Genomic DNA, 8,426 nt, shown 5'->3' with positions numbered 1-8,426 from the left:
CAACAGCATGATGACATCGCTGAAAGAAAGCTCAACGACTGTGTAATATTAATTACATATGGAAGGACAATGTAACTGATTATGAAGGTAAATAACAAAAACAGAGCATACTGTGCAATATGCAGAAAAGAGTTTGGGATGTGTATGGCGGAGAAGGGGATGTAAAAGCACATATGGAGACTGAAATTTACAAGTCCAGGACGAGACAGACAGGTACTTCAAAATCAATCAAAAGTTTGTTTGATTTCTCCCAAAGACACCAATGCTCAGTTGAAAATAGTGGCTGCTGAATTAGCTTGGGCGCATCACATGAACCAATATGCCTTATTGTATCATGCCTTTCATTGCTCTATGGAACGGAGTAAGGTTTTATTTCCTGATTCAGAAAATGTCTCCCCTAGCTCTTAAGGTAATTTTACTTGAAAAATGGAGTTTCAAATTGTCTTCTTGATGTCTAAGATTTTAATGAAACCACAAACACATAAAACAAAGTGTGTTATATCTGTCCAAAGACAAAGTAGACTTGGCTTATTTATTTGCTTTCAGGGCAAATGTTAATTTTGACAAATTCGATTCAGTCTCTAAACTTCTTACCAAAGAAAATGAAACGATCTCATCGGCTAAACATCTTATACAGAACACTGTTTAAAGAGGGGTGTGGTTTGCTTACCTGCGATATAGAAGTTTTCATAATGAAAGTGTCTGGGCATTTCAGCTTCCTCAAAATGTGCGGAAGCATTTAACGACATTTTTGACTATAGAAATGGCAGGAGACAGCTTCCTTAAACATGTACCTACAAGATGGTGATCATTGTTGCCAGCCATAGAAGACGTTATAATGTCAGCCTGCCATAAAATCATATTTTCAAAGCGTGGAACAAGAAGAATGTCCTGCTCCAATTTGGAAATATATTGAGGATGAGAACGGAGAGAAGAATTACAGTGAAACAGAAATAAACATGCTGGTTCTCCAAAACTGTCTGATAATCCTTGAAGAGGTCATAAGAAGTCTAGACAAGGATGAACCATCTGAATCTCAATTATTCAATGTTATATGCAGGTTGTGACAAAAACTTCAAACAGAAAAAAAAGGACTAATTTTTGGAAATAAGACTTTCAGAACTTTAAAAAAATGTCCCTAGAAAAAAGTAACCAAATTAAACAGGACTTTCTGAATTTCTTCACTAAAACTGTAAATTTATTTGAAATCTAACTTCAATTTCACAAGTTCAAATTACCTCTATGCTTTAAAACCATTTTTTCTGGGGAAGAGAGGTTTAACTTATGATAACATACAATGTGCTTCAGAATGTTTTAAAAACAATGGGCATTTTAGATATAGAAATGGTTAATTTATACATGCAAAGGACCTGACTGACAAACAGTTGGTTTACCAAAGCAAGTCTGTAGATACAAAATGGGTGGACATTTTGGAGAACCAGAAACAAATTCCTACAAGTTTAAAAACCTGCTGCATTAGTAATTAAAATCCTAACTGTTCTATGCTCAAACACTTTTGTTGAGGGAATGTTTAGCTTGATGTCATCTGTGCCAACAAGAATCAGTGCAATACAGGCAGAGGAACAGAGCTGCAAGTCAAAACTAATTTTATATTTGGCTGTATTTGGTTTTACCATTACATAAAAGAAAAGATGTCCTAAAGGCTCCAGGCAGTTCAGAGAAATATTGATGAAAAAGGAAACAAAAAGAATAAAAAATATCCCACTCTATCTTGGGACAGAAACATATCATTTCCTAAAACTGTAATAGGAGTAATATCTGTTTAACAAGTTCTACTGTATATATACTCTCCTTCATAAAATTCCTACGTTTATGTATCTTAATATACATATAGAATATAGAATAATATAGCCTACAAAATTTGAATATGTGATAAAGAGTTTAAGAAAGAGTTAAAATAAGTTGCTGAACCAGAGGACAGGAAGAAACATAAAAATATTATGCTGTATAGCACAGGGAGATCAGCTCAGTGCTTTGTGACCACCTAGAGGGGTGGGATAGGGAGGGTCGGGGGGAGGGAGATGCAAGAGGGAAGAGATATGGGGATGTATGTATATGTATAGCTGATTCACTTTGTTATACACAGAAACTAACACACCATTGTAAAGCAATTATACTCCAATAAAGATGTTTAAAAAATATATATATATTATGCTATAAAAGGTTGTATTTTTCTCACAAATTATTTTCTTAATTAGTCCTTCTATTAATTATTATTAGTTGCCACTTTTAATGAGTCCTATTGCTATTTTAAGTAATAGCATTTATGCAACAGAAAAAAATACAACGGAATATATCATTGCAAGTAAAAACTTATTTTTCGTGTTTTTATGTTAATATGTGTGTCTAATTATTATGTATTTTCACACCCATCCATTTGGCAAAAATAAAAAAGACATTTCCAAATGTTAGCAAGGTTGTTTAGAAAAGAAAACCTTATCAGCTACTTGTGGAGCATATGCTGGCACAACCACTTTGTGAAATAATCTGGCAATATCTAGCATATTACTTTTTCATCGCTGTGGAACAAAATACCAGAAACCTAGTGTCTTAAAACACATTTATTATCTCACAGTTTCTGTGGGCCAGGATTACGGGCACAGCTGAGCTGGTTCCTCTGCTCAGGGTCTCACAAAGCTGCAATCAAGGTGTAAGTCACGTTGTCTTCTCATCTGGAGGCTTGACTGGGGAAGAATCCACTTCCAAGCCGTCTCAGGTTGTTGGCAGAATTCATTTCCTTGTGGTTGTAGGGCTGAGGGCCCTGGCTTGCTTACTGGCTGTCAGCTGGAGGCTGCACCCAGGTGCTAGAAACCATCTGCAGTTCGCTGCCACGTGGGCCTCTCCATAGGCAGTTCTCAACGTGAAAGCTCGCTTCTTCAAGGCCAGCAGGAGAGTGTCGAGCTCTGGTCTGCTAAGACAGAGACTTATAATGAAATGTAATCATCCTTGCCATATTCTATTGGCCAGAAGTAAGTCAAAGCTCCCACCCACACTCAAGGGGTAGGGATTATACAGGGTAGCAGCAAGGGGCAAAGATCACGGGGGCCATCTGAGAATTCTGCCTGTCACATCTCGTAAGGTTAAAGATGCAATGTCTTAGGATCTAGCAGTTTCCCTGTACACACAAAGACACGTACAAGAATGTTCACAGCAGTGTTGTTTGTAATAGCAAAACTACTGTTCTATAATTTAAAATTAAAAATAAATTTTAATACAAAAAGATATAGTCAGAGAGACATTAGCTAACAAAACATCATGTATGGTATGATTACATTTTTGTAAAAGTAACATATATATAGGAATTCTGCTTCAGCAATGGGCTACTGTTGTTGTCTTGAACAAATCCCCCCACCACAGAGAATAGCTGGACAAAATATAAAAAACATTAAGGCACTGAAGAGCTACCACAGCAGTGAGAATCTGTGGATCCAAGATCTGGAAGAAAAGAAAGGGAACCCATGAGAGGTGAGCCTGATGTTTGCTGTTACTTTTCCACTTGAAGTGATTGCTAATTCTGAAAGCAGTGGCTGAAAAACTGAGTAGAGCTTTTGACTGTCTCATGGGGCTGAAGAGGTTGGGTCAAGGAAGAGAGGCCCTCGTAAATACCCCAGACTTTTGGTCCAGACCCTCACGGGATACTCTAACTAGGAATAAGGGTGAACTAGAAAGAAACTAGTTTTCACAAACACTAAAGTCCAGCTCTGAATAATATTAGCTCCTGATTGGAATAAAGTGATCTGTCCTCAGCTTAGCTGCGGTCATGCACACTTGCCTCCAAGTCTCTCCCTTAGAACACATTCCCTTTCCCCAGTGCCCTTGCTCAAACTCAGCTCATCCTAGAAAACACACCGTTAGTGGGGAATACTGACGTGGCAGAAAGAGATCCAGGACAAATGAACATCGCATAGCCTAGGATTCAGGCAGTAAGGTCCTCTCTCCCACACTTATGTTATAGAGCTACCCCATTTCTTTCACCTTGCTTCTCCGTGGGTGTTTAGATTGATTTGATAAACCAGGTCGCATGTGAGACTGTATTCTGTGACCTTTGCTTGGCTGGCTTCAGTCTTTCTTCTTTTGAAGCCACTGCTCAAAAACAATTCGATTAAGCTCAAAGAGAATTCCATCAGATTTAACAGTAACAACTATTTGTCCCAAATTTTCGTTTGAGAGCATTTATTGAGAGTAAAGCAAGCATTTGTGTTTCATTTAATTTCTTAATGATTTTTGATACTGCTTATATACATTATCAGGCAAAGGGGACGGGAGAGAACTAAAAAAGGAAATACCCAGAAGTTTCTCAAACATGCTGCATGTGAATGCCTTAGACATGAAGCGCGGACTTATAACTCTTTTTTAGTAATCCCTCAGGCTTCATTCATTCCATTATTTACTCAGTAAACGTGTATTAGTTAACAAGCCTGTCAGAGGCTATAGACAGAGGTGAGCAAGGATCGATACGCCCTGGAAGAGCTTCGAAGACAAATTTGTAGACAAAACTTTGCAATTCAGCCTAAGAAGTACCGTTTCATTGTCACTCCAGAATGACTCTCCAACCTTCGCCACTAACTGCGAACCTTGTCAACCAGACCTCCTTCCCGACGCCAGACTCTCCACTGGTTCCCGGCTAACCGCTGGCGCTTCGCGAGAAGGACGGTTGGAAGACTACAACTCCCGGCAGCCTCTGCAGCAGAGTGGTGGAGAGGCGCGCGCAGGCGCGCGGGCCGGCCCCCGCGCGCAGGCGTACTGTGAACGCCGGCTGAGCTGGGTCTCGCTGTGCTGGGTGCGCGGCGGTGTCGGCGAGCGAGGCCTGGTGAGCACCGCCGAGGCGCGAGCTGGGTCTTCGAGGTTGTGTGCGGGAGAGGCACGGCAGGCGAGCGAGCGAGCCAGAGGCTCACCCCAGCAGTGGCACCGGGATCGGCTGCCTTGAGCTTGGTGAGTGCGGGGCCCCAGCGGCCCCCGGCCCCTCCCCCTCTCGCCGGGGACTCCGGCGGATCCGGTTGTGTGCGGGGGAGGCCCCGCGGTGAGGGCGGGCCGCCGGCAGTGCTCGAGCTCGGGTTCCTGGGCCTGGGCGCTTGCTGCGCGTCCGTGCGTCACGGGCCAGGCAGTCCCAACGGCCGCGCGGCCCGCTGAGAGGACGGTGGGGGTGGGGAGCACTGGTTCGCCATCGGGAACGCCGGTGGAGGCGAGGCGAGGCGGGGCGGGGCGGCGCGGCAGTGGAGCTGGAAGCAGCGTCGGGGACTGCGGGGCGCTGAGGCAGCGGGGCGGAGAGGAGGGAGTGCGGAGCCAGCGCCGCGGCCCGGCGCGAGCGAGCTGGGGGCGTGGGTGGGCCGCACGGAGTGCGGCGACTGAGGCAGGAAAGAGCAAGGGGTGGGGGGCGTGTAAAAATCCTAACCGAGGCCGGAGGGGACCGTCTCGGGAATTCACAAGTTACAGCCCGAGCCGGAGCCGGTGGTTTGGAAGTGGGGGGGGGGGGCGGGCGCGGTGCGGGTGGAGACAGACGGAGGACTGCAGTTTACAGATGTCATAACAACATGGGCCTGAAGCGTCTGACAGGGGTGTGGTAATTATAGGAATGACAGAACTTCGTCTGCACACAGCGTGTGTCAGTGGTGATGCAAGGGAAGCGGCGAGGTATTCGATTAAGCTCAAAATGGGAGGATGAAACTGAAGGATGCCTGGAGTCTGGGAAGTCGTCATGAAGGAATGTTTTAGGTTTGAATGGAAGTATATGTAATGTTCCACTTTTAAGCTCACGATGTCAAAATAGTTAATTTTTTAAGGTTTAAATTCAGAATAAACAGTTGGGAAGTATTTTTTTCTAAAACATACTATTAAATAACGTTTCTACCTTTTTCAAGCCTTTTTTCGTTTAGTGAGCACTGCCTTAAAAACCCCTATTTCTTCGCAGTAGATGAGTGATTCCCCGCCCCGCCGCCGCCCCCCCCCCCGCATGTTGCTTCAAGGCTCATTCTTGACATTGTTTTTTTCTTAACTTGTTCTTGTGTTTGTGATATTTTGAAAGTAATCCACAAGCTAGTCCCCCTCCATTTTAAAGATTGAAGAGATGAAATTTTAACTTTTAAAAGCAAATGGAGAATGAACTCTATTGTACTTTTACTGAAGTAATTTATTCTTGGAAGGCACTTTTATGTGTAATACCGGATTTTAAGGTGGAGAACATGAGGAAAGGTAAAGGAATTAACATTTATTGAGCTCCTTTCCAGATATTGTGCTAAATACTTTTTGTACAGTAAAACGTTAATGCTTACAGTAACTCTGAAGTATGTTATTTTTTCCTTTTCTGCAGATTAAAGCTTCTAGGGTCAGAGAAGTTAGGTAACTTACCTAACGTGTTCTAGCTCTTGTTAGAACCAGCCTTAGAACCAGAATCACTGCTAATTTAGGAATTATTTCTCCTCTCCTTGCATACTTCTTGGTTGCGTTTTCTTTATTTGGTCCATTAATTCAGCGAATACTTGGAGTGTTCATAGGCCTTGAGACTGGGGATGTAGACATGATCAAGACACTGTTCTTTTTTTTTTTAAACATCTTTATTGGAATATAATTGCTTTACAATGGTGTGTTAGTTTCTGCTGTATAACAAAGTGAATCAGCTATACATATACATATATCCCCACATCTCCTCCCTCTTGCATCTCTCTCCCACCCTCCCTATCCCACCCCTCTAGGTGGTCACAAAGCACCGAGCTGATCTCCCTGTGCTATGCAGCTGCTTCCCACTAGCGATCGTTTTTACATTTGGTAGTGTATATATGTCCATGCCACTCTCTCACTTCATCCCAGCTTACCCTTCCCCCTCCCCGGGTCCTCAAGTCCATTCTCTACGTCTGCATCTTTATTCCTGTCCTGCCTCTAGAAGACACTGTTCTTGTGTCATGGAATTTATAGTGTTGCAGGGAAGACTAACAAATAATGAGTAAAAATATTGACTGCATGACATTTTATCAGTCAAAATTGAGCAGAAACTGTAGCAAAGGAAGTTCAAATGGAATCAGACAACATAAGCCTTGAGGAGTTTACCTGTTGAATTAATGATAAAGTCTTGATGATTTATGATTTAGTGTTTTTAAGTCTTGTCAGATTGTTTCTAGAAGTATGTATGCTTCGTATAAAATCAACTAAGACTTTTGGCCATGCAAGTAAAGGTGACTGACATAGTGATGATAAAGATAATTCCCTGTTAATCTCTTTGTTTTAAGGTTTCTGTACTTTGCAAGGTATTCTGAATTCAGCCATAATAATGGCAGAAAACATTGGAAATGGTAAACAATTCAATTAGCTGACTGGGGGCTAACTTGCCTCTATTCTTGCTGCAGTGAGCAGGAGGTGGCCCCAGGATAGTGAGGTACCAGATAGGACCTTCATTAGGAAATTTTAAGTCCTTGCAGTGAAAGAGCAGGGATGAAGACTCATGGAACGTACAGTTTTTTTTGTTTTTTTTTTTTGCGGTACGCGGGCCTCTCACTGTTGTGGCCTCTCCCGCTGCGGAGCACAGGCTCCGGATGCGCAGGCTCAGTGGCCATGGCTCACGGGCCCAGCCGCTCCGCGGCATGTGGGATCTTCCCAGACCTGGGCACGAACCCGTGCCCCCTGCATCGGCAGGCAGACTCTCAACCACTGCGCCACCAGGGAAGCCCCCCGTACAATTTTTTGTTTGTTTGTTTGTTTTTAAAGATGATAACGACCCTACATGACAGACCTTAGTGACAAAATGGTTCTGATCTAGTGTAGTAGACTAATTGGGACAGTTCTTGAAAGCAGGCAATAATCCAAAATGTGGATAATGGGGATAATCTCCTTCACATAACAAGAATAATGCTGCTCTTCATATACAAAGATAAGTCTGCTTACTCATCATGATTGATTTTTCAGCATGAGGAGGGATATGTGCTGAGTTGTCCATGAGTCTCTGTATTCTGTGACCAGCAAGGCAGCTTGGGGTCAAAATGGGGGTTTTTAGCTAGGGAGCAGAAAGACAAGCAAAAGGTACTAACATCTGTTGATGGCTCAAGCACTGCATCAGGTGTTTTCACTTAATTACCCTTGCAAACCCACTTTGAGAAGGTGGCTACAGGTACAGGATGGTTAGGTAACTTGCCCTACTTCACAGAATAAGTGAGGGAGCTGGTATTCAATCACAGGGCTATTTGTACTATGTTCACATCAATCATTAAAGCTTGATTTTTGTCTTGGTTTGCAGTGCAGTCTCCAGCAGAACAAACTAGATGCAGTTTGTTTAACATCATGAAATGATATTGTGAAGATCTAATTTACTAAAAGCTGAAGGGCTATTGGAGTTCCTTGCTTTACTGCCATTAAAAAATACAATTTTTAAATTAGAATATTCTCTGAAAACAACTGTCCTGTCCTAGCCTCTGCACTTT

At 42.7% G+C, this 8,426-nt stretch overlaps 1 protein-coding gene across 1 annotated transcript in view; it reads left to right on the top strand.

The window, feature by feature from the left end:
* Positions 1–4,780: 4,780 nt before the first annotated feature.
* KPNA1 (karyopherin subunit alpha 1) overlaps positions 4,781–8,426 on the top strand; it is a 75,389-nt gene continuing 71,743 nt past the window's right edge. The window contains exon 1 of the mRNA XM_082839861.1: positions 4,781–4,953. The gene's annotated coding sequence lies outside the window, so the exon portion shown is untranslated. The remainder of the gene's footprint in view (positions 4,954–8,426) is intronic.

Source organism: Leucopleurus acutus (genome assembly GCF_964270905.1).
Source record: "Leucopleurus acutus genome assembly, chromosome: 5".
NCBI classification, from domain to species: Eukaryota; Metazoa; Chordata; class Mammalia; order Artiodactyla; family Delphinidae; genus Leucopleurus; species Leucopleurus acutus.
Note: the sequence above shows the minus strand (reverse complement) of the source record. Positions and strands in the feature narration are given on the sequence as shown.